Genomic DNA, 27465 nt, shown 5'->3' with positions numbered 1-27465 from the left:
ACTTAACCTACAAGACTGCAGATCCTCATAGCCGGGTGGTTATTCTTAGAGTTGAATTTTTAACTTCATTTAACATAAGAGGGACCTGGGATTCAGAGACATCAACCACTTTGCACAAGATCACACAGCTGGCAAGGACAGAACTGAAGTTCAGACCCATATCTATTTGACTTTAAAAGATATTTTGTTTCTACTACAGTGTATTTATTCAAAGAAATAAAGGGCATTTATGGCCATATAAAACATTTTATGCAAATACAAATGTTAAATTGACCTGTTCTGAATGAAAGGCAAAGGGAACTTTATTGATCGATTGCCGAGGTGTCATACCCAGTATTGAGGCCTGTTACCTGTATTATCTCCTTCGCTCAATGTCAGGTCTTTACTAACCAGGCTTTGAATATCTGCAAAGCTCGGTTGCTCATGTAGGACAGCAGTCCTTGACCTTACTCTCATTGGCAGTGGGAACAAGTTGTCAGTTTATGATGCATGGTTTAACACATCACTTATAAGGAATAAATGGTTTCCAAGTAACTTGTTTACCCTCAGCTTCAGAAGATATAGGTATTTCTAAGTAAATGTGTGTGTGTGTTTAACTGCTAGCCTACAGTCTCCTTGCTCTGCTTTCCCCATGGGCTACCTCCCCAACCTATTAGCATCATCACCAATTCTAAGGCTCCTTGCTTGCATCTCCTCTTTTCTTTCAGGCTCCCCTACAATTGTCATTGAAATGGGAAAAATGAAAAGGAGATCAATCAAAGGCTAGATGTGTTAAGTTCCTGCTGTCCAAACTCCCAGAGCTAAAGTCCTTAGGAGAGCAGCATAAGTGACATTTATTTTAATTTCTTCAGATATCGACTCAAATTGACTACTGCTCTTAGCGAGTAAGGGGAAATTTTGCATATTCTCCTCGCTCTAGGGTTTTTAAGGAGAGAGAAGGGTGCCACTGGTTCCAACTTCAAGATACTGGGACCATCAAAATCTTACCTCAAAGTCTTTCTATATCCCAAATGACAAAAAAGGAACTTCGTTAAGAACATGCTTATTTCATGGGGCGCCTGGGTGGCTCAGTTGGTTAAGCAACTGCCTTTGGCTCAGGTCATGATCCTGGAGTCCCGGGATCGAGTCCCGCATCGGGCTCCCTGCTCAGCAGGAAGTCTGCTTCTCCCTCTGACCCTCTTCCCTCTCGTGCTCTCTACCTCTCATTCTCTCTCTCTCAAATAAATAAATAAAATCTTAAAAAAAAAAAGAACATGCTTATTTCAGATAGCACATGAAGGGGAAGTAAGTCAAATTGTGACCCAGAAGATATATATAATTATGTGCTAGATGTACATTGTGCCTTATGGTACATTTAAATTTCTTAAATAATCAGTAATTACAGGGTATTCATGTTGATTTTTTTGCAAAATTTAGAAAAAAATACCTTTACTATTTAATTACACTTATTAAAATTGTTTTATTATTTAAAATAATTTTTAAGACTTGAAATTACACACTTTCCTTTAAACGGATCATTGGTAATTTATGACATTGGGCCATTGGTAAAGGTCACACAGTCTCCTACTTGCAATCTTGTTATTACAAGAAAATATGACACAGTTCTTATAATCTATTTTTCTTAGTAACATGGGCAAAAGTTCAAGATTTTCTATGTAGTATGTAATACTGAGAGAAGACATGAAATTATGCTTTAAATAATTAAGTTAACTATACCTGAATAATGCAAATTAACCATCTGGTTACTTTCAGAAAATTTTCAATTAAAATTTTAAGGGTAGAGCACTGGATAAGCAGCACTTTTCATAGGCAAATATAGTTTTTTCTCATTGTTATTTTACAAACATATTTTTATTTGTTTCATTTATATACGTCTCTTATTAAGTAGCAAAAATACAGTGTTGTGTGGTTATCATAGAATAAAACTCCTTTTTTCCAATGGCATAAAAATAACCACTCATGATTGCTTTATAAAACTAAAGTAGATAGTCAATATAATAACAAGCGGTTCTAAAGAGTACTTTTTTATTTTTAAAATAAAGGTGCAAGAAGCCCTCAGGCAACTGAAATAAGCTGCTTAATTAAGTGATAATATCAGTGGAAAAGAACCTTGTCAGCGCCTAACGATTCCCACAAGAGATACACCAAATAAAGCAGGATACTTATCAAAATGAATTTTAGTGTAAAATTGAAATGTTTGCCGCACTCCTTCCCAGCCAACTCTATGTAATTCTTTAAACCGAGTACTTATTAAAAAAAATGTTTTTTAAATATTGTATTTATTTATTTGACAGAGGAAGAATGAGAGAGAGCACAAGCAGAGGGAGAGGGAGAAGCAGGCTCCTGGCTGAGCAGGGAGCTCAATGAGGGGCTCTATCCCAGGACCCTGGGATCATGACCTGAGCCGAAGGCAGTTGCTTAACCAACGGAGCCACCCAAGCGACCCCAGAGTACTTATTTTACTTATTTTTAAAACTATCAGTTCTAGTCTCCTTTTTTTTAAAACGATATTTGTTTATTTATTTATTTGAGTGAAAGAGTGGGAGAGAGCACGCGTGGAGGAAGGGGCAGAGGTAGAAGCAGACTCCATGCTGAACGGGGAGCCTGACGCCGGGCTCAGTCCCAGGACCCTGGGATTATGACCAGAGCCAAAGGCAAACGCTTAACCGATTGAACCACCTAGTCACCCCTCTAGTCTCCTTTTTTGATAGATGAATGGTTACAGTAAACACTGAAATACAAAACTGTTTGACGAACATTTCTACCCAAGCATGATAGAAATTTGATTTTAATCTAGTCATCAGCATCTTAAGAATTATTCTTATTTTCCTAGTGATATAATAAAAGAGAAAATCTTGATATCTGATGCTCAATTTATATATATTGTGCTCTTCTCTTTGCAACTGGAAGTGCACAGAGTGGAGAAACTCTGAAGACCCACCTGCTTTGATCTTAGTGGTCTCCCAGAACTTAGCAAGTTCAAGGTTGTAGCTTCTCCTATCACCCTAGTGCAAATATTGTAGGGGCATGCTCTTAAGTTTTAGTAGGATCATGTCACTGTACAGCAAGCCAGAAAAAGAAGGAAGCTCCACAGTGGTTTAACGGAAAGAACATGGCCTTGGAGTCAGAGCCCCATTTGACAACATATTAAATATCTGACCTTGACTGTGTTACTTAATTTCTCCAAATCTCAGCTTCCTTATCTCATATCTTGAAGGGTCGTGAAAATTATAAGGAGTAAGTATATATATATTTGAAAGATTTTATTTATTTGGGGGAGAGAGAGAGTGTGCACAAGCTGGGGGAGGGGCAGAGGGAGAAAGAGAAGCACATTCCCCGCTGAGCAGGGAGCTCAGTTCCAGGACCTGGAGATCACGACCTGAGCCGAAGGCAGATGCTTAACTGACTGAGCCACCCAGGGGCCCTGAAAGAAGTAAGTATATTTAAAGAGCTTACTGCAGTGCCTACTATGCAATAAATGGGAAAGTGACAAAGTTAATTCATATCATATTTCTCACTGCAACTCACTCTCATGTAGCCAGGGTACCCTAGTGACCCCAAGTTCCTGTCTGAACATGGCTGAGATGACAGACCATGTCACCCACTAAGTCAGTTCAGCTGCTGAGTCTGCAGAGTTATTTTCTTACCAGCTCAACACAACAAGCATTTATTAAATGCTTCCTTCATGCCTAACACTCTTCTGTAAAGCATTGATAACACCTCTGGAAATTAAATACAAAAGTAAAAAGAAATGGTCACTACTTTAGGTGACACATAAGTTTGGGGTAGAGGGTACAAACATTTGTACTTTATTTATTTATTTTTTGCAGAGATGGTGAAAAGTGTGCTGATATAGAAAATATGGGTGTGCGGGGAGCCTAGGTGGCTCAGTCGGTTAAACGACTGACTCTTGATTTCAGCTCAGGTCATGATCTCAGGGTCATGATATGGGAGCCCCACGTAGGGCTTTGCACTCAGTGGGGAGTCCGATTGAGATTCTCTCACTCTCCCTCTTCCTCTTTCTCTCTGCCCCTCCCCACACTCGTGCTCTCTCTCTCAAATAGGTAAATACATCTTAAAAAAAAAGAATAGAAAATATCGGTACGGGTATAGAAAATCCATGCCTAAATTACCAATTAATACATAGGACTCCACTTGGAGCTGCATTATATAGTAGCCCCAGAAATTTCCCTTGTTTGAAGCTTTGTTGCTTCTCTATGTGGATGAGGAAGCAGGTCCAATGAGAGGTGTGGAGAAGGTCTCTTCCATGTTCAAGTGTCTGGAGGTCTGCTTCTACAAGGGACTCCCTGGACATAGGCTCCACCAGCTTCTTTCTCATGGATGAAAGCCTTTTCTCTGTTATGTTTAGGTTATGAGCATGATGGAGCAAGTTAATGGAATGAACACCCAGTGTTTAAAGAAAACAGATGAAACATGCCAAAATATTGGCTTCACTGAAATCAGACGTTCTGCATTTTTAGAGAAATTTCTATAAAGATCTCTACAATGCATTCTTGAAGGAATTAACATCAAAAGAGAAAAGAGTATAAATGTCTGAAAATAATTTTTAGTTAGTGAGATATAATAACTGGATCTCCATGAACTCTCTTATGGGACACCCACATAAAAATTCTGCTTGTGATTTCTCATCAATATGTAACTCCTTTGCTTTGGAGTTGGGAGTGATCTCTGGTGACTGAGATATATATATATATATATATGGTCATGATCCTTTGTTCTTGCTTTGTAGCACTATTACACCTACATTTCTGCCTTCTTGCCACGGACCTTTAATTTTTCCTCTTGCACAGCCTAACCTCACCACATCTCGCTCAGGTGGGCACATGGAATATAACCAGCTGGTATTCGTTCATTTTAATTTCATGAGATATGTATCCGGTGATACAGATGGAATCTCTGTCCATTAAATGTGCACATTTTGATGTGTTTGTGACCAGTATTCTGCTTCTATAAACTGCGTCAGACACTGGAATCAGGTTGGGAGGCTGAAGCCAGAGGAAACAAGGGTTATCTTGGTAGAGGGCTAGTGCATAGGACCTATGGAGTACTGAGAATGGGCAGCCTACCACAGAAGTGCCCTGACTACTCTATTTGTTGGCATGGTACAAGCCTAACCCTTCCTGAATCTCACTAAGGACTCCATGTGGAGTAGAGGGGATTATGGATATCCTGTTCCACTCCCCACTGACTGGCTCTAAGAGAAGGGGTAATGGCTTGCTGGCACCCAGGGGTACATTCACAGCAGCTATGATGGGGTGAGTGTCAGAACAAGGACTGACACCATTCCTTGGCCCCAGGTGCAACTTTGATCCATCCCCAGCCAGACAGTCCTATAACATTTTGAAGAGAATATTTAGGACTGTCTCTCTAGTCTTCTTGTTTGTGTCTTACAGTTCCTGGTTTTTCATCACAAGTTCTGAAGTTGTGAGATCGAAACTTTGCATGGTTAGAATCCGGGCCCTACTGCTTGCCTGCCATGTGACTCAAATCTCTCTAAGGCTCTGTTTCTGCATTTGTGAAATAGGAATCATAATAGTTCCTTTCTCATGGGGTTGTATTAGATTGCATATATGAAGCATGTTAGAATAACTGGCATGTAATAAATGCAAGTGAATGTTCGGTAGCTGTCACCATCATTGTTATTATCAGCAACAACAGCCTTAGAATTATTCAAATCCCTACCATCTTTGGAAGACCCTGGTTCCCAGAGACCCCAGAGACTGGAGATGCAGGTAGGGCATACAAAACATGGCCAAACTACCTAGGATGACCAATACTGGCATTGATGCTATTCTGTCCCATGTTAGGGCTTGTGGCTATTTTTAACCATACTTAGGGGAACAAAATCCACAACCACTTCCAGGCTAGTTAGCAAAGTTATTTTGTAGTGTCTGTGTTTTGTGAGTGCTTCTGTACTCAACGATTTTGATTCGCAATCATTTCTGAACGCAGTCCAACAAAAATGCATCAAAAACATGACACAACAAGAGAAAACAAAAGGCCTTCTATTTTAATGAAATTTTACCTAACTAGTAAATTTACAGAACACAATTTAACTTGTTATAAAACACTAATTTCAGTATTTTCCACTGCAAGTTGTCTTTTTCTATTTTATCTTTAAGGAACTCTAAAGTACTGTCTTTAACTACCTAGACAAAGAATATTTTGATGGACAGCAGGGGTCATGATCTTACATAGAAACCAAAAAAACGAAAGGGTTGGTAAGGTAGAAAAAGAAGGAATTGGGTATCAGACACTATGGTGAGCAGACTCTAGGGTGGACCCATGATTCTTTTCTTCTTGTTTTTACACCCTTGTGGGATCCCTTCCTCTTGAGTGTGGGCAGGAAATGTGACTTGCTTTTACTCAATAAAAGAAAGCCAGGGTGATGGAATGTCACTTCTATGATTATGCAACATAAGGAGACTCTCCCCCTTGCTGGTTTGATAAAGCAAGTGACCTTATTTGGGTGGCCCACGTGGCCTCTAGGAACTGAGCATCCTCTACCTCACAGTCAGTAAAAATCCAAGTTCTTCAGCCTTACAGCTACAAGGAGCTGCATTCTGCCAAAAGTCACATGAGCTTGGAAATGGATTCTTCCTCAGTTGGGCCTACAGATGAGACTGCAGCCCTAGTCAGCACCTTGACTGCAGCTTTATGAGACCCAGCGAAGCTGTGCCTGAACTCCTGATTGCAAAATCTGTGAGATAATAAATGTGTGTTGCTTTAAGCCACTAAGTAATATTGTTATGCAGCTCCAAATAACTTAAACAGATATCTATTATTGTCAGTCACTGGATTGTTACTTTCACATATATAGCTCTAGACTACTCACAATAATTCTGTGAAGAAGGACTTTATCCCCATTTTTATAGGGAAAAAGCTGATGCTTGGGGTTGTTAAGTTACTTGCCCAGGACCATTCAGCAACTTTGAGGTAGGGTTGTAATTCACAGAATGAGATTTTTATGGTTTGTCTCATCTCTTAATTTGGTCCAGCTGTACTAAGTTGAATAAATGATGTTTCTTGCTTATCTTTTATGTTTCATAAGTAGAATGAAAAAGATTTTAAATATCTGCTCCTTTTATTCATCACATTAGGAACTAATTGGACTGATGAGATAATGCCGTTTAGAAACTCCTGGCTCCCTGGAGAAGCTTGTGAACACAGTTAATATTTGAAATAATTTTAAATATTTCAAATTATAAGTGAATTACTGAGGAGGTTCTTGCTTTCTTAGAAACCAAAAGACAGTGATTTTCAAAGTCTGTAATTTAGACTCTAGCAATATTACACAAGAAGTATTTCAACTATCATTTCTAGGGTGGACACCAAAGCTGAATGAGTGTCTCTTTGGGATACAAGGTATCTTTTTGATCATTCTTGATTGCATTTGTCCTGGAAATTTTGCAAAGATGATAATAGCTTGATTAGTATTTGAGGATGCCTCTTCACCTTTCAGTTCACTAAGTATTGTGGGAGATGTTTCACTTTTATATTCAACCTAAAATCCTTCCTGCTGGACCAATGTTACTGGCTCCCAGAAAAGGGATAGATGAAAGAGATAAAATCCTGACAATTCAAGTTTGAGAGAAATCAGGATTTTGACTTTGCTTTTATAAATTCACTAAACTATGCTACCAAAAAATTCAGATACAGTGCTTGGTCAGTAGAAAAAAAGAGTAACTTTATGGGGCGCATGCTTGGATTAGTTGGATAAGCGACCTAGTCTTGATTTGGGCTTAGGTCATGATCTTAGGGTCATGAGATTGAGGCCCATGTCAGGCTCTGTGCTGGGCATGGGGTCTGCTTAAGATTCTCTCTCTCCTTCTCCCTCTGCCCCTGCCCCTGCTGCTGGTGTACTCTCTTTCTACAAAAAAAAAAAAAAAAAAGAGTACCTTTTCCCACCATGTATGCTGAAATTGAAACTGAAAAAAGAAACGGAGTTGGCAGGTGAGAGAAAGAGAAAGACAGGAGTTAAAAATCAGAGCCAGGGAATTAATATTACCTTAATATTTTAAGTTGCTGTGGGCCTATTTTCAGATGCCTTTAGAAGTCAGGTGAGGTTGATGGCTTCCTGGTAAGTTCCAGAAAGTAATTCAAACTGAAACAAAGGCGCTGGTGCTTAATTCACCAGCACCAAGACCATGTCACTTTTGTGGTATTATAAAAAACCATTATTTAAAAAAATAGAATTTTATAAAGAAACAATGTAGACACACTAATGATTTAAAATTTTCTTGTCTCAAAGGAATTGAAAACTTTCTTAATCTGGATATTTCCACCAAAAAGGTACTAAGCCTGGGTTATGTTACTTCTCCCTGTTGTCTTGTCAGCAGGATAGAAACAGTAATATCTGTTTTACTTTACGTGAAACTATGGTAAAAAATACACCACTATGTAAGATATAGTACATTACTATTCAATCTGTCCCTCCTCATATACTTTCTTCTTTGAAATATCTTCCACAAGGGATACCTAAAAATATATATACCATTAGTTGGTGGGAGAGATTGTTTCATGTGTGTAGCCTTTTGAAGCTTTTGAATTTTGAATGATAAAAATGTACTGAAAAACAAGTAAAATTAAAGCCAATAAACAAATGTTTAAAAATGTTTCATCGATTTGGCCTGGCACACACTGCACAAGTGGCCTCCTGGATAAAGGATTCGACTAGGGAGCACTCCATTCCTCCCCTATGCTGCACTCTGTCTCACACTCTGACACAGGCATCTCCAGAAGTGTCTCGTCTTCCTCTGCCCAGATGCCTGGGATTGGCTGGAAAGGAAGAAACACCTTCATAACTCCATGTACCCCACCTGACTCCTCACTCATCCCACAGGCATACTTACTTCAGGCTTGCCCTTACTCTCAGAACACCTTCTTATTACAGAGGTCTAGTCTGTCCACAGTTCTCTCCCTCTGGATTTGCCCAGCTACCCCTCCCCCCATTGCCCTGTCACATCCCATCTGGGCCCGTTTCCCGTCATCCTCAAAGCTCTTCATCTACTCTCCTCTTCTTTTCTGAATTCCCCTCTTTGCTAAGTAGTTGTGAGGCAAAAGCAAAAAAAAAAAAAAAAAATCACTTTTCTGGGGATCAAACATTCATCTTTGGGAAGGGGGTATTTGAAAATATGCAGATGCTTCCTGTTGTCCTAGCAAAAACAAGTCATCATCAGGGGCTTGAGTCGATCTATTTGCCTAAAAGGAGGAAAGCTTTATGGTGTTCTGACCCATTCTGAAGGCAGTATGAACAGAACTATTTACTAGGATATATACATTCAGACTTTTGTTTTTCTAATCTCATTCCCTTATGGCTTGACCATCACATTCCCAAAATAAGGATAAACCATTTTAGTATTACATTTTGTTTGAATTACTAATATTTTTTTCCCATCCACTGCCACAGTTATCTGGACTTATGTGTGCTCTGACCATATTTGAATCTGTGTGAATTTCTTTCTGAAACAGATATGTTTTACATTTGGTTTATTCTTGGGTGCTTAATTTATGGATAGCTGTGCGCAATTTAAAGGTGTAAGCTACATGAAGATGCCCTGCATCCTCTATTTTAACTTCTTCTGGGTTAATACCACCATTTCTCTCCACTAATTTAAACCCACTTAACTCTGCCCAATCTGTGGAAATTTCACTTTCTAGAACCAGACTTCACTGGCTCAGGTCTCTCTAAGGAACAAAGTTGAGACATTTCTACTATTTATGGACCTATTATGCCATTCAGATTCTAGAGTTGATGAAACTAAATTATTTCAGTCAAAGGGAAATACTTTTATACTTTTCTAAAGTCTTTAAAAAATAGCTATCAAAAAAAATTATTATTGGGCACTCACTATGTGCTGGGCACTGTTCTAGTGTTACATCAATGGAAAACAATAGGCTAAATCTCTTCCAACATTTTTGGGTGGGTGGGAATAAAGTCAGTAAACAAGTGGACACACATTCCAATAATATGATTTCAGATAATGGGCAGTGCTATGATGGGGCTAAAGCAGGATGACGAGATGGAGAGCGATTGGAGGACAAGTCAGGATGAGGGTTCAGGAAAGCTCTCCAAGGGAGGCTACAACCAAACTACGAATCACAAGAAGGACCCAGCCTTGGGCATCCATTTTGATGATCGACTGGGGAAGACTATTCCAGATGAAGGCAGCCATTAGTTCAAAAGCCCTAAGGTGGGAATGAGCTTGGTGTGTGTGAGGAGCAGAAAAAAAGCCAGAGCAACAGAGCGTGGTGAATAAGGGCAGGAGAGGGATGACAGGGAAGCAGAGACCAGACCGTGTGGGGTTTTCTAAGGCAGGCTAAGGGGTTGAGATTTTATTCCAAGTTCCAAAGAGGCCATTAGAGGATTTACACTTAGAAGTGCTCACTCTGCCTATCATGTGGAGAATAGACTGTGTGTGAAGTGGTGTGTGCACGTGTGTGAGAGGGACAAGCAGGAGACCAGTAAATAATTCAGGTGAGAAGATGGTGTTTTCAAACATGATGGCAATGGTGAGGATGGACAGAAGGACAGATTCAGATTATGGTACAGAGGTTTCTAGAGCACTGATTATCTAGTATATTAAAAGATAACTTAGATGTGCCCAGCTTTTACACAGAAACAAATAGCATGTGGATCATAGCATTTTTGAGGTAGAAGGGACCTCAGAAGCCACTTAACAGATGAGAAGACAGGGAGCTGGCATAGGTAAATAACTTCATTGAGAACAAACAATTAACAGGCTCCAGAACTACATCTCTTCATATTTTGTCTTCCTCACCATATTCAGGCTCACTGCTAATCTGGAATTTTCCCTTGGGATCACACTATAGTTGATTATCTAAAACTACAGGTTACTTAAGGAGAATCTCAGAAAGACTATACATTAAGCACCTCATATTTTCTAAGACTTTAATTGGTTGTGATGGAAAAGAGGTCAAGTATCCTGCCTCAGAGAAGGTACTTTGGCATTTAGCATAGACAGAGATTTACCAACCTTCTATATGCCCCTGTATTTCTATATTCCTGACAATACAAGGGGAACAAATGATGAGGGATATGGGAGGTAGGGTTCTCTTCCTGGTAATAGTCTAAAGATCTGAAACCAAGTTATCTCATGAGGCAGAGAACTTTGAAACAAGCAATATGGTAAATGAAATCTTAAGCGTTACACTAAATTTAATACAAGCATTTCAATTTTGCTTGCTTTGAGAGTTCATCAACTTTCATATGATAAATTCTTGACTCCCTAAAGCATTTATTTGCTTCCAGTGACCAGGGCCAGATTGAAAAAGTCCAGAAGTGCCTCCTGTTGACAAGAGATAAATTGTCTAACTATTCAAGGCATGCTACAGCCATGAATTATTTTTTAGTATTTACTGTTCTACATCCATAACTGGACTATGACGGACTTTCTTTACGTTCATGCCAGAATGTGAAAAATGTGTTGACCTGGCAACAAACCCATTACTCCAAAACTAAACATATATGAGCATACAATTCAATTATAGATTATACAGTGTGGATTCTGTTTCAGACTCCTAGTTAAAATGAAGGGTTATTTCTAACTGCTCTTTCTTTAACAAATATTGTATCCCAGAACTTCAAAGTGCTTTCTTCAAGGCATGTGAGGAGAAAGGCCTTACGTTTTATCACGTTTCTGACAGAAATGAGCATCACTCTAGTCTGCTGACTCATTCACTTTTTCGAGGTATGTTGTTTCCTTGAACAAAGAGAGTGTCTAGATTACATGGTCTTAGATCCCTTCTCCAAAACCAAAAGACAGCGGCTATTTTAAGAAATCATTAAATTTCTTTGATTTACATTTGATTACAGTGAATGATCTTTAAATGTGCTGTTGAATTTGGTTTGCTAGTAGTTTCTTGAGAAATTTTGCATCTATATTTATCAGGGATATTGGCCTATAGTTTTCTTTTCTTATAGTGTCTTTATCAGGCTTTGATATCAGGGTAAAGCTGGTCTCATAAAATTAGTTTGAGAGTGTGGTCTCCTCTTTAATTTTTTTGGAAGAGTCTGAGAAGGATTGGTGTTAATTCTTTAAATGTTTGGTAGAATTCACCAGTGAAACTGTCCTGGGCTTTACTTGGTTGGGAGGTTTTGCCTACAGATTCAATCTCCTTACTCATTATTAGTCTGTTCAGATTTTCTATTTTTTTTTTTCATGATTCAGTCTTGGTAGGTTGTATATTTCTAGGAATTTACCTGTTTCTTCTAGGTTGTTCAATTTGCCAACAGGATTAAATAAAATTACTGTATGAGCTAAACACTGATGGTTCTAAATCATATCATAGTTGTCATTCTTGTCATGTCTGCCAAGGAATGTAACAGAACATAGAATAACTCCAGACTGGCCAAAGTCTCCTCTTAAAGAGGCAAGAAACACTTCAAAGTAAGCACACCTTATATGTCCAATGTGAATTTAAACAAGGGGATGGACATCTATCTGATCCATTCTTTATGTCTGTGAATCCAGTATCAATTACTTAGTTATGAAATGATAGATAAAATTTCCTCCTATTTTAAGGACGTCATCCCTTGCTCTAGGTCACCAAAGTGCAAAGCAAAATAAATACCTGACGTCCTGAGTGAGGGGTACTTTTCTGGATAATTTTCCTCATTTTGGTACCATGACACTCCCTATTTCTGGACAAACCTTATGTCTATAAACTATAAATAAAATATCCCCAAGCATTCACACGGCTTTAAAAAATGCACCATGATTTAATGGGTATTTATTTACTTGCTCATTTATCTAGTCATTTAGTGGATATTTGTTAAGTGCCTACTACATGTTAGGTAATGGGTTTTTAATCAGGAAACATGAAGGTATTTTAACATTATTTTCTTTTTCTGGGGGAAACTGAAAAATCAGAGTTCTTTCATAATTTCATATGTTCGGGTTTGCATAATTCAACATTTTAAAATGTTAATGTCTTAGACGAAGTGAGTCTTCATTTATCATATGCTATCACTAGCTGATAATAGACTGGTGGTCTAAACTCCATGTGCTTTGGTTCTCTTTCTTTCTCTGTCTATCAATTCATCATTTTTATTTACATGTTCAATATAAACATTATCAATGTGAGCTTTAACTATGTTGATTCCATAAAGCAGAGATTTAAAGAAACAAATACCTTACTATCAATGCCTTCTTTCACAGATTCTTTTTTTCTAAGACTTGAATCCTATTTTGAGGGCAATCAATGAAGAGAATAGAGTAAGATTCTGGGAAGTTGGGTCAGCTGGGTCTCCAATCTGAGTAGAGGTTTTAGTTCATTTTTGGTTTTTAGACTCAGTTATGAACTGAATAAATGGTGTGTCTTAGGTCAGGGGAACTAAAGACACCTTTAATTTTCTTTTATAATCTTCTATGTCACTTATCTATTCCACTCATAGAACTGGAGCTCAATTCAAGATCACATCTGGGCCATTTTAAGGAGTCTCAACACCTTATACTCATTCCACCACTACTCTTTTCCCCAAGCCATTCACCCTGGTTTGCAGATTAATTTTTCTCAACTATACCTACTCAAATGCTTTCAAATGAACTCCCCATCTCCTCCTAAATCAAGTACAAAACTCCTTGGTCTTGTACTTAAGGCTACAATGTGTTCCCAAAACTCTTCTATTAAACCTTCTAAGAGTCCCTCAGGGCTGTATTAGGCTAAGATACAACTTCATGTAAATAGTTCTTTTCACTACTAGAAAGAACTTTCCTTTAGCCTCAAAATTTGTGACTTTTACTTCTTTTTTTTTGAGACACCCCACTCACACTCCTTCAAAACAGGCATTGCCCTTCCTCATCCCTGTGATTACTCCCTTTGGCCAAAAGCTTCAAAGTATCTTACCTCTATTCCAAACTGCTTTTTAAAAAGGCACACATTTTTTTACAATGAGAGCATTATTTCCCCCCTAAAATGAAGTTTCTTTTGTTGCTTTTTGCTCATTAAAAGAGCAATACATTTTTATTACAGAAAAATTAGAAAACAAATATAAAGAAACAGTGGGGAATAGAAATCATCCACAATCTTACTGATCCAGAGAAAATTACAATTAAATTCTCATGTATTTCCTTCTTTTTTATAAAAATATTACACTTTCAAAAGTGCTCAAATGTGAATTAAAAGTAATACTAAAACACCAATTGTTACGGATAAAAAACCCCAAAGTGAATAGAAACTCCACCATAGAACACCTTTGATTATTTACTTCTTATAGTTATTTTCATATAAAAAGAATACATTCTCATAATTTTATGTCCTTTCATACAGTCTAAATTTGCTTTGCTTTCTGGGTTTGCATGTGTCACGTTTTTGTGCTGAATACATATAGATATGTTGTAGAAAATGTACAGTATCAGTTCTAATAGTATTTAAGTAGGGAACTGCAAAAATCAGTGGCAATTCCTAACTAGTAAGAGAACAGAGAAGCATAATGTTCCACTTTAAGCTGAGAATTTCATGATCTATAAATAAATCCTTTTGGTTAATTGACGTCGTATTAGGAAAATGATAGAATGACAATTCTATTGCCTACCCACTAAGCCAACTGTGATTGGTTAAGGTTAGCAAGGTAATCAAAGCCCACAGCTACTTCTTTGTATAGATAATTCTAGCTCTGGATTAACCTGACAATCACAACCCAAAATTAAATTTTTTTTTTTGGAAAAGAGAGACATTATACAATTGCTAAAACCCAAAGTGACTAATGAGTATTGAAAAGGCCCAAATATCAAATCATAATAGCTCCTAAATATTCTATTTATTTCAGGACTCCCTCCCTCTTGTAAGTCAGAAAAGAAAACTCTTTTCATTTTTATGTTGTCATATAATCTGGTTGGAAGGTTATATTAGAATTCACTTCAGCCTTTTTAAATATCATTGGTATACCTGCCAAGGTCCAGTCTTCTCATGAGGAGGGACAATTTTAAGCTGGCTTTCGCTTCCATAGAAATATTAATATTTGGCAGCTCCAGGAATATCTCTGTCATAAACAACAGGTTCTGTTAATTTTAGTAAGTTGGATCTGCATCTGTCTGGGGACTTATGTTGCCCTTTACATGAATGAAAACACTTCCCAGTCTGTCTCTCAACATTGATGCCATGGGCATTTCTAGTAAAGTCCCAGAGCAAGGTTTACTATTTATATAGGCTTTCGTTTATGTGTATATAGCTTAAAATAACCAGCTTTGAGTTATTTAAGTTAGAATGAATGGCATCTTTGGGGTAGAGGGCTTTTGCCTAGGTTCTAAAAGCTCTATAAAATCTCTGAAATGATACGTAACATTTAATTTTATAAATCTTTGTGCATCTTTATGGGGAAGGGGTCTATAGCTTTTGTCATCTTCTCAAGGGTTTTTGACTCCAAAATGTCTATGAAACCCTGTCTTAACATTAAATACAATTGAGTTGCTTCTGTGTTTATGCAGTAAAGTTCTAGCACATATCTGGATAGCCCTTGTATCTCAAGTGATTAAGCAAAAAACAGGAAAAGTCCTTTCAAGAAAACTTGAGGAAGAATTTTCAAGGCTGTTAATATAATTAATCCAATGGAACTTCCTGATATTTCTGTCAGGGTGTCATGGAGAAAGGCATCCAAGCAAAGTGTACTCATTTTCATGAGGAGTTACAGGAGAAATCCCTGCTTAACATTTGTTTCAAGATTAATTGTCCTTAACCTGAGCTATTGTTTCCTTTACATTGATTTATGGACCTTGAGCATTGTGCAAACCTGGAAGTTCTTTAGCACAGTATGTTTGAGATGGATTGCAAGTGACTTTTGTTGTTAATATTAAAATAATAAAGATTATAAATTATTTATTTAAGAAATAAATTAGAGAAGATTCAAGGATAGCCTATAACTATGTCACAGTCATTTGAAGACTTTCTATTTGAGTGGCAGAGAGAATGAATAGCAAGCAGCCAACAGGCTACACTTGGGTTCCCACAGAGGAGTCCCCTCTCAGGTAAGTCACCTGTTCTGTAAGTTGAGGAATTGTTACTAAATTTGATTTTAGTAATGATTGGGAATCGCTACTAAATTTGATTACGTTTCCATTTTTCTATTCAACCAGGTAAATTCCTCTGAAGAAGAGGCTTGGGCCATGAAGTTATACATGTTTAGCCTCTTGGGCTCTACATTGCCTCCAACTTTATTTTTTATTTTTCTTTTTCTTACATAGGCTCCATGCCCAGTGCGGAGTCCAAAATGGGACTTGAACTCATGACCCTGAGATCAAGAGCCAGTCAGGCACCCCTCTTCCAACTATATTTTTAATTTTTTCTTCTTCTTTTATTGGGAGAAGGGGTTGTCACCACTTTAAATTCAATCTATCTTGTTGGAGTGTATGTATCCTTATGAGCTGCTCAATTCAGTTGGGAAAAATGGTAAATATATCAATAAAAAAAAAAGATGAGGGGCGCCTGGCTGGCTCAGTCAGTGTAGCATGAGACTCTTGATCTCAGGGTCATGAATTTGAGCCCCATGTAGGGTGTAGAGATTATTTAAAAATAAACTCTATAAAAACAAAAGATGAAATAAATGTACAGTTTGTTGGCTCTCCTGTTTCTAAGTCAATCAGTGAAGTGTTTGGATTTTTGGAGTTAACCATGGGGAAATATTCTTTTCAACATTACCCAGAGCCTTGTAACATAAGTGAATGTATACAGCCATACTCAGAAATCCTCCCAATCTATTAAAATTATTAATTAAAGTTCAAAGAAAACTTTAATCTAAAAAAAATCCCATTATTAATGTAAACCTAACATTGTGGAATAAAGTCTCCTCTTAAAATTTTTTTCTTCTCTTTCTGTTCTTTATTTTGAATGCTTACCCTTCTAATAAATGGAAAGGTTGTCAAGAGTAATGGTGAGTTTAGAAACCTTCATTTCATAACAAGATAAAGATGAAAAAGGCAATGCCCTAGCAGATGAGAGTGACACAGCCAAACATGCAAAGGATCATATGATGAAGAAACGAGCAAAATGGAGACAGCAAAAAATTCTGGAAAGTATAGCTGGGAAAGCAGAAGGCATGAGCAAGCAAGAAGTAGCTGGAGGGTTGGGGGAGCAAAATGACCAGGAGTCTCTGCAGAGATGATCAGGGCTGAAATGCCATGTTCACCTAAAGGCTGCAGCACTGTTGCAATTTAGCTTCCTGCCTGGTTGGGGTCAATAGTCCAAGATGGCCCAGAACTGAAGGAAAGCAGATCCTCATGTCCTGACTAACTGATTAAGAAGGATTTTGTTTATATGCTCAATGGGTGAATTTTCTCAGTGAAGAGGAAATTTCTAGCTGCCTGATGTGGTGTTGGCTGCAAATGGCAGAGCAAGGGGATCTTTCATTTCTGGTTGCTATTTACCCATAACATGTCCCTCTTGTGTTGAATCCAATCTTTTTTCTAAAATAGTCTAGGGGCACCTGGGTGGCTCAGTCAGTTGAGTGTCCAATTCTTGGTTTAGTCTCAGGTCATGATTTCAAAGTTGTGAGATTGAGCCCTGCATCAGGCTCTGTGCTCAGTGGGGAATCTCCTTGAGACTCTCCCTCTGCTTCTTACCCCATTTCCCACCCCCAAACCCCGTACTCATGCTCTCTCTCTCTCTCTCTCTCTCAAATAAATAAATAAATAAATAAACAAATAAATAAATCTGTAAAAAATAAAAAATAGTCTAACTTGGACATTCATTTTAATAGAGAGGTTAAGTTATCCTTTTGCTATTAATAAGCATGTGGGTCTGAGGCTGGTCTGGGACCCATGCATATTTTTGTTTTAAAAGCAGCAGCATAATAATGCAAAGAATGAAATCGGAAGGAAGTCACTGGGGAAGGAAAAAGGCAGGATGTAAGCTGAGGTTCATTGCTTTTTTTGGATGCGAAAAATGTATGTGCCATGTAAAAAACAAGAATGATAGGATTTATTACTTCCAGCACATGATTTTTCAATACTTCTAAAAAAAGAGATGGCTGTACTAATACAAACTGATGTTTTTCATTCCATTTGTAAAATGCTCATATGTTTCTAAATAAAATGGAGAAACAATACTAAATGGTTAATATCATTTCATTCTGAAATAAGAGCAGAGAAACAACTAGTAATAGCTAATAATGTCATTAATTCTTCTGAACACTTTCAATATATTAACTTAATTTCCTTTGCACGCATTTTACAGATGTGGAAACACAAGCACAGGAAGCAGAAGTTACCTGCCTGAGGTCGGTGGGGTGGAAGCGAGGACGGAGCCCAGAATCAAGCCCAGGTATTCTGGTTCCAGAACGGGTGCTCTCCTGACCACTATGCCAGGTGTTAGATCCAAACACATACCGTTAGACCATGTATATTAATGTTAATCTTCAGAAACTTCAAGTTACCTAAGTGTATTAATAGATCCCATTATTACATGACGGAGAAGGGATTAAGTGTGCGATGAAAATAGAGCTAGGAAATAGGACAGCATTATCCGTTTCCCTGCTAGTCTCCATCCCTGCCTTCACTACCCCCTTCCAAACCTTCTGAAATCCATCCTTAAGCCTTATGCTTCCAGAACAGCAGAATGATAAAAAAATAAAATTAAAAAAAAAGAGCCAGAACAGTAGAATGAGAATGAAAAGTATTTAAATGTATTCTCTCTTCTTTGATGGTATGCAGATGTATAATCCCATTAGGCACATCAGGCAGGTGACAGAACTTCCCTTCTCTTGGAAGGAAAATCATGAAAAAGGTAATTCAGGAATGCATAAAATCAAAATGTAGTCATACCCCAAGGAAGCAGGAAATGACCCCTAACAGCTAATGAATTTTAGCTTCTTTTTGTCTGCAAAATAAAGAAAGAAAATAGATGAAATGAATGAACCCTAAGTACCAGATTCTGGAGTGGTAAGAAACTGCTTCTGCCATATTACAATAACAGACAAAACCACAGACAGAGGCAAAATAGAGATTGAATCTGAAGCTCCAACTGAGAGTGGGATTTTCTAAAAATCAATTCATGTAATTCAATACAACACTGTGTTCTGAACATGGAAGTGGGTCAGCTCACTTCCAGGACTTTTATATTTCATACAGATCTCCAATCCATATGAAAACCAACAGGACAGATCTACCCAGATCCAAAGGCAGGCTTGCTGTGTGCATAATAACCAACAGAGTATAGTTAACACAATTTTTTTTCTGCTTCACTCAAAAAATTCTTTGCATCTTTTTAGTAATGGAACCACTGGAATGTTTCTTATATTTTGTTATTCTTAAACTCATCGTGCACTTAATGAATGGATATTTTCAAATTAACTTCTTGGATTCACTGTGTTGATTCTAATAAAGGTTGCTGGAAATACCAAATTTAGGGCTCCCCATGTGTCATTCACTCACTCTTTGAGGCTCTTGAAAAATATGAACTTATTTACTCTCCTCTAAAATCTGATGCAAAAGTGCACTATTCCTCCCATTTTGTGGAATTAGAAATCCAAGCATAGAGAATATAAGTAGCTTGCCCAAGGTTATGTGGGTGATGGTAGATGGCAGAGCCTCCAGAATTAGGTGATGTCCACAGATGGTCAGGTTTTGTGACATGGCCTTGCTTGATAATGGGACACCAAGACCATGACCACAGTGTTGTTCAGTAAATCTATTACCAAGGGACCATGAAGTTTATTTGTTGTCACTTCTAAGAGACTCGTGTTCCTGACCCAATGTTATTGTATAAGGAGTACTTAAAAGGTAAAATCAAAAGGCATTTCTCTTCCCATAACCTCTCAGGCAAACCCCCCTCTGTGTTCTAATACTAAGCTACCTTTTCAGAGATAAAGACAAAACAAAACAAAGCAAAACAAAAAATCCTTTTCTTACTTTAGACCTTGAAACAGTGTCAACCCAGTAACTTACATGTCCAGTTTGGCTTATTATCCATATGCTGAGCATTAGTTGAAGTCAGAGTTGTGGGTCAGGACGGCTCTAGGCTAGACACTTACCCTGGGAAAGAGGCAGTCCCCTTCACTTCTCTCCTGACTTGAGCTTTTGCTCTCCTTACTGCCCTTAGCCCACCCTCCCTAGATGTTCCTGCTCCTCCAGGACTCGGGGAAAGGCCAGGAAATAAGAGACAGATAAGACTCATGGAATGTCTTAGTTGCTTAGCACTGTTGTGAGCTGGCATTGGTTTCTTCTGGTTGAGGCAGAATTTCAAAATCAACTGTCTCCCATGGAGAGCTTTGTGGAGTGTCCAAAGGCCTCTCACCTGGCTGTCCCCCAGCCCTCATTCACTTGGTATCTCTCCCTAGTAGCTCCCCCACCAGGGTGACTGGCTGGTTCCTTGTGGCTTCCCTCTAGGTCTCTGGTTCTCAGAAACCCATGGTTACACAGGTTTTCCCTGTTGGGATCTCACTGCCAATCCAGGGGCCAAAGTTCTGTTAGGAGCTCCAGATCACCCTTCTATTTCTGCCCACATCTCATTCCCTGGAAACACACAACTCTGACATTTAGTTGGTAGGAGTCCAGTGACTTGCAAAACAACAGACCTCTGTCCTGTGGCCATAGCGAGGTCCTTGTCCTTCATGTTTCTCCGAGTCCTCCAACAGCCTGCCGAGCACCCCCAGAAGGGCATGACCTAAAACAGACTCTCCTTGCGATTTTTTTGTCTCATCTTACTTGACTTGAGGCCAGAGGGCTGCACATCAACTATGGTCTCCTCATGTGGCTTACAAGTAAAATTAATCTCTCCAAAACTTTCTCTCAAGGCATTTTCATGTTCCTGAACGTCACTCACCAAGACACAATAAAATCAGATCTGGGTTCAAATGTGGATTAGCTTGGATGAACTTTAGCAGCTTAATTAACCTTCCTTCCTATTTTTTAAAAAAGATTTTATTTAATTATTTGACAGAGAAAGACACAGCGAGAGAGGGAACACAAGCAGGGGGAGTGGGAGAGGGAGAAGCAAGCTTCCCGCTAAGCAGGGAGCCTGATGTGGGGCTCGATCCCAGGACCCTAGGATCATGACCTGAGCCGAAAACAGACGCTTAACGACTGAGCCATCCAGGCGCCCCCCTTCCTTCCTATTTTTTAAAGTCTTTATTTTTAAGTAATCTCTACACTTAACATGTAGCTTTTGAACACGCAACCATGATATCAAGAGTCACACGCTCTGCCAACTGAGCCAACCAGGTGCCCCTCCCTTCCTTATTTGTAAAATGTGTGACATACATGTTTGAATGCTCATTCTGTCATAACATTATCCATAAACACATACCTTTAATGTTCCTAAGGACATAGAAACTTTTTTTTAAAGAAAAGAGATGCTTTCTGCCATCTCCCTCCACCCCTCACCTTCATGATTTTCTTCTTCTTCATTCCTTCTCTCCTTTTCTCATCTGATCTCTTATCTGCAAGTACCATGTCCTTACAGAAGGGTTACTCCACAGGGAGATTTACAAAGGCACAGCTTCCATTTTGGCAAGAGAATATGGAAATTAATGTGAAATCAAAGAGCCAAATATTTCATTTAAAATCTGAATTATTATTTCAAACTTAAAATATATATACCAAGGATTAAGAATAGAAGCTGAAGTGTTAAAATATGAGAACTCTCTGTATGAGCATTCTCTGAAAAAACACCAAAATCAAGCCAAAAAAAAAAAAGAGAGAGAAGGAAAAATATAAAAAAAGAAAGCCACCATATCTAGTCTTGAGAGGTGATAATAATGCCTTACTTTTCCTTGTTCCTTTAACATTTTCAAGCCACTTCCAAATATTTTCTTACTGGGAAATCTAGTAGTGATTGAAAGGCCAAGAATTAGATGTAGATGATAACTCTGTGCTCTAAAAAGTGTTGCACTTTTCCTAAAGACTTTGATTTCTTTGTGGGAAAAAAGTTGTAGACTCATTACAGAATACTCTAAAGAACTCTCTTTATAGCTGTGTATAGAGATTAGAAGGCCTGGCTAGCCTAAAACCCCTGTATTATGGAATCTGAATGGTCATAGGTTTTTTTGTAGTAACTCCTTCCAAGTGGTGAATGCTATAATCCTTCAATCTGCATTGGCCATGTGATATACTTTGACTAATTAGCAAACAGGCGCTTGAAAAGTGCTTGCTCTTTGGGGTCTGCCCTTTCTAGCTGCTTTGCCATCATGCTAAAAAGCTCCAGTCAGCTTTAGGATGACACAGGCTCTAGCCAGCCCAGCCACCTCAGCTGTCTAAGCTGAGGCTCCAGACATGTGAGTGAGACCATTCTTGACCATCTAGCCCCAGCAACACTGGCTCAGATCAAAAGAAGCACCCAGAAAATTCACAGAATCATGAGAAATAATAAATGTCATTTTAGGCTAAGTTTTGGGATGGTTTGTTGCATAATAAATGCTAAATGACACATTCTCACACCCCCAAAAAAGAAAATAATTTAAAAATAAACATTTACTTAAAATGTCCATCCTAACCAAAGCAATCTACAGATTCAATACAATCCCTGCCAAAATTCCAATGACATTTTTCACAGAAAGAGAAAAGGCAATTCTAAAATTGTATCAAACCACGAAAAATCCTGAATAACCAAAGTAATCTTGAGAAAGAAGGACAAACCTAGAGGCATCACACTTTCTGATTTCAAACTATACTACAAGGCCATAGTAATCAAGACAGCATGGTATTGGCACAAAAATACACACATAGATCAACACAACAGAATACATAATCCAGAAATAAACCTAGGCATATACGATCAATTAATTTAGGACAAAGGAGCCAAAAATATACAATGGGGAAAGGATAATCTCTTCAACGAATGGTGTTGGGAAAACTGGACAGCCACATGTGAAAGAGTGACACTGGACCCCTATTTCACACCACACACAAAAATCAACTCAAAATGGGTTGAAGACTTGAATGTAAGACCTGAAGCCACAAAACTCCTAGAAGAAAACATAGAGGGTAAGCTTCTTGACATTGGTCTTGCCAATGATTTTTTTGGATTTGACACCAAAAGTAAAGGCAACAAAAGCAAAATTAAACAAGTGGGACTACATAAAACTAAAATGCTTCTGCACAGTGAAGGAAACCATAAACAAAATGAAAAGGTAACCTATGGAAAGGGAGAAAAGGTTTGCAAATCACATGTCTGATAAGGAGTTAATATCCAAAATATATAAAGAACTCATATATCTCAAAAGCAAACAAAATGAAACAAAACAAAAAACCCAAACAACAGAATGAAAAAATGGGTATAGGAACTAAGTAGACATTTTTCTAAAAAAGACATTCAAATGGCCAATAATAAACATGATAAGGTACTCTATATCACTAATCATCAGGGAGATACAAGTCTAAACCACAATGAGATATCACCTCACACCTGTTAGAAAGGGCATCATCCAAAAGTCTAGAGATAACAAGTGTTGACAAGGATGTGAAGAAAGGGAAGCCTTGTGCCCTGATGGTGGGAATGTAAATTGGTTCAGCCATTATAGAAAACAGAATGGAGGTTCTGCCAAAAATTAAGTAGAGAAATACAATATGATCCAGCAATCCCACTTCTGCGTATATACCCAAAGGAAATGAAGACAAGATATTGAAGAGGTATCTGCACTCCCATCTTCGTTGCAGCACTATTCACAATAACCAAGACACAGAAACAACCTAAGTGTCCATCAACAGATGAATGGGTAGAGAAGATGTGGTGGTATACATATGCAATGGAATAGTATTCAGCCATGAGAAAGAAGGGAATCCTGCTATTTGGGATAACATGGAGGGACCTTGGGGGCATTACAATAAGTGAAATAGAGAAAGACAAACACTCCATGGTTTCACTTATACATAGAGTCTTAAAAAAAAAAAAGGTTAACTCATTGAAACAGAGTAGAAAAGTGGTTGTCTGGTGCTGGGGGGTGGGAACAACAGGGAGAAGTTGGTAAAAAGGTACAAAGTGAGTCAGAAGATGAATAAAGTCTGAAGAGTGAATGTGAAACATGGTGACTACAGTTGATAATGCTGTATTATATAATTGAAATTTTCTGACAAAGTGGAACTTAAATGTTCTCATACACAAAAAAGATAAATATGTGAGGTGATGGGTGTGTTAATTAGCTAGATTGGGGGAATTCTTGCCCAATGTATGCATATATTAAATTCCCACAATGCACACTTTAACTATCTTACAATTTTATGTGTCAATTATACCTCAATAAAGCTAAGAAAGTAAATTAAACATTCGCTTATTTTTAATTAGTGGTAATTTTGTGTGATACATAGAGTCCACATTCCTAATAGGAAATGGTTTGATTTCAGTATTCAACTTTCCTGAAAAATATAACCAAAGTCTTCTAATTTAGTGTTAGAAAAATTCCCAAGATTTGAAATCTCTTTTCTCCCTTTAGGGTGATGTAATACAAGAATAACAAAAGCTAGCATTTATTAAGCACTTAACTGTGTCCCAGCCCCTATGCTCAGTGTTTAAAACATTTCCTGACTCAATCATAGCAATTCACCGGGAAGGTTTGATTCTTCCCGTTTTCGAGTTTAAGAAACCGAGTTTCAGAGAGATGAACTTGTCCAAGATTCCAGCTTGTGGCAGAGCCAGGATTCAATCCTAGATCTTTCTGACCCTTAACTATTTTACTTTACGAACTACCAAGCCATTTATTATTGCCATGAATAAGTTTAAAACTATTTTCCCAAGATTTAATGGATGGAAAAGTCTGAAGGAGGTATGGAGAGTGTAAAAAGTTTGCAGTAAAGGGTGAGAGAGGCAGAAACTTCACCTGCTTTATAATTTTGCTGTCACTATTTCCTTGGTTAAAGTCCCCTTTGTCAGTCTTTTCTCCCACCACTCACTAAAAATACCAGAAGGCAGTAAACATTTATAAAAAGTATCATCTTTAAATCACTACACAAGTATGACCAAACTTGTACTTCCCTGCCAATCAGGGAAGCCATACTACCACTGTAAAAATCCTGTCATTTCACGCACGTACCAGACACATCCGTGCATAAGGGCAGGCATGCACACACACACACACACACACACACACAACTTTATTTCTCCTCTCTATCCCCTTCTTCAGTATAAATTATGAGTGTCCTTCTGAGTTGCCAAAATGGTTTTTTTCTTTCTCACGGCTAACACCAGGGGGGCTCTCACAGCTAAGCCTTAATTCCATTGCACATTCTACTTATGTAAATACTGTTCTGATAACTCGATCTTCTTTCTTGAAACAAGTAATTCATGAAGTCTTTTGACACTTGTTACCACATCCTTCTGACTGCCCTGGTCTGTTAATAAAATTGGAAAGATTTTTCAAAGCCTCTCTTCTAAACTGGGGCTACTGTAATTTATGTAGATGAAAACAGGATTTCCCACATCTGAAACACTCTAGGATACTTTAAAGTTGTGAAGATAGACGAAATGTGTCAGATATGATTTTGGGACAACAGCACAAGTGATAGAGGTCTCCAAACCAGGATGTCATATAATGCAAGGCCTCAAAAATAAGAAGAGCCCTATCTCAGACTAGTGACTTATCCCTGGGGAGTGAGCCTAATCAGCCTTTGTCTCTCCTTGATATGAAACCCAAGATACACACTCACAGGGTTTAATTACAGAAGTCCAAAAGACTAAAGGGAATGACTGAATTTTCTTAGAGAGAACCTCAGATTAAGAGAGGGGTAAAATGTTTAAGAGATGACATCCATTCTTTGAGGCTCAAAAAGAATGGGTCTGATAAAACAGCTCTCATAAAAGGGTGAGTGGCTTGTACCTCTCTTTGAATAGATCAGGTATCATCAGGACTATTAATGAGAAAAGTTCACAGCCTCTTCAAGTTAATGCCAATGTTCGTTTAAATTAAGCATCATTTACTGAGTTCCAATTCTGAGTTGAAAGGGAGCCATTTAAAGTAGCATTGGTGGAAAGTTCTAGAAGATAATAATATTCATGTACAACTGTTATTTACATATCCAGAAAGGGTGCGCCCTCAGGGGTGAAGAGTTGTGCTCAGTTAACTTGCTCTTGTCTTGTCCCCATTGGAAATATTCTTGCCTTTGCAAGCTGAGCTTTGCTCCCCTGGAAGATGGGCATACACGAAGAAAAGGGAACTAAACTTCATAAACACCATTAGTTTCTTGTAGAAAGGCTCCACATACTCTTATGTGTTCAGTTGGGTAATGGAAGCTGTCTAGGGCAGAAAAGAGACAAAGGGACAAAAAAAAGTAGAAGAAAAAAATAACTGAAGGACAATTAATCAGATCCCTCTTTTAATTTCCCCCCAAAGCCTGCATTTGATCCCCTTTTTTTTGGGTGTGAGCTTGGATTTCTCCAGTTTGACTTAATTTGGGAGAAGGTGGAGTTAAGGAGCCGTTCCCTCATCACTCCTTCCCCTCCCACGCAACTGTCACTAATGCTCTGTGAAAAGAGGAGGATGATTATTGTCTCCCTTTTCCATTTGTACAAAGAAGCAAGAGCAACTTCTATTGCTCCCACTATTCAATACTGGGGAACAGATTAATTTGCCACATTCGCTCCTCAGTAGCAGTGATCCGGCTTCTGAGGGAATGATTAAAACAGGTAAGTCTGATGTAAGAAGATGCAGGGAGAGAAAATACTAAAATGTGAGGCTCCCAGTGGAGAAGGGAATTTGGGGTAGACTGCGGGGGCAGCCCTGGGGCTTAGAATCAAAGGAAAAGGAATTCCAGGCACCACCAAAGCCATTCCTTATACTTCCCTGGCTTTGAGGGGGCTCCTTGAGATGTTTTGGTGGGAAAGTATCTACAGGAAGTCAAAGAATTGTTGAAACTTCTCACAAAGCGTGGAGACACCCCTATTACATAGGCAATGCCTCTTCATTAAATTATAATTTAAAGCAAAACAATTAGAACAGATTCCTTCAGCATGATTTTTAATTGTCTGCATGGGAGACTGTATCATTACAATGGCAGTTGACACCATAACAGATAAACACCAAGTACTGAAGCTCAAAATTAATCTTTTCATTTTTGTCACAGAGGAGTTTGCAACTGTGTTCAATGCGTGTGAAGCACGTTGTGTTTTGAGGCAAACCTAATGGAGGATATCTCACAAAGGACCAAGGATTTGGGCTCTCGGTTGCATAAAGCAGTCACAGCAACTCAGAATCACTAATGGAGGGGGATTAATGTTTCTGGAAGTGGAACAATGAACATATACTTGTCCCGAGGGATACCCTTCAAACATTTGATTCTACAGTTCAGCTTTTTCATCATTTGTAGAACATCTGGTGGGTGATGGCTTCCTCCGGGAGCTAATACATAAAATGACAGGGTCAGGAAAGATACGACAGAACATGGTGATCAACGTCTCATTTTATAGGCCAGGAGACGAAGAGGAAAAGACTTACCCAAGTTCACATAAAACTAGTCAGAGCCCATATATGTTAAAAAAAAAAAGAAGAAGAAGAAGATAGCAGGA

The 27465-nt window shown here is 38.3% G+C and overlaps 1 protein-coding gene across 4 annotated transcripts in view; it reads right to left on the bottom strand.

The window, feature by feature from the left end:
• The window catches only part of PHACTR1 (phosphatase and actin regulator 1), a 551155-nt gene that overhangs the window by 416175 nt on the left and 107515 nt on the right, over nt 1-27465 (bottom strand). The gene's annotated exons all lie outside the window — the stretch shown is intronic.

This window comes from Zalophus californianus, chromosome 7 (assembly GCF_009762305.2).
Source record: "Zalophus californianus isolate mZalCal1 chromosome 7, mZalCal1.pri.v2, whole genome shotgun sequence".
In the NCBI taxonomy this organism is placed as follows: Eukaryota; Metazoa; Chordata; class Mammalia; order Carnivora; family Otariidae; genus Zalophus; species Zalophus californianus.
Note: the sequence above shows the minus strand (reverse complement) of the source record. Positions and strands in the feature narration are given on the sequence as shown.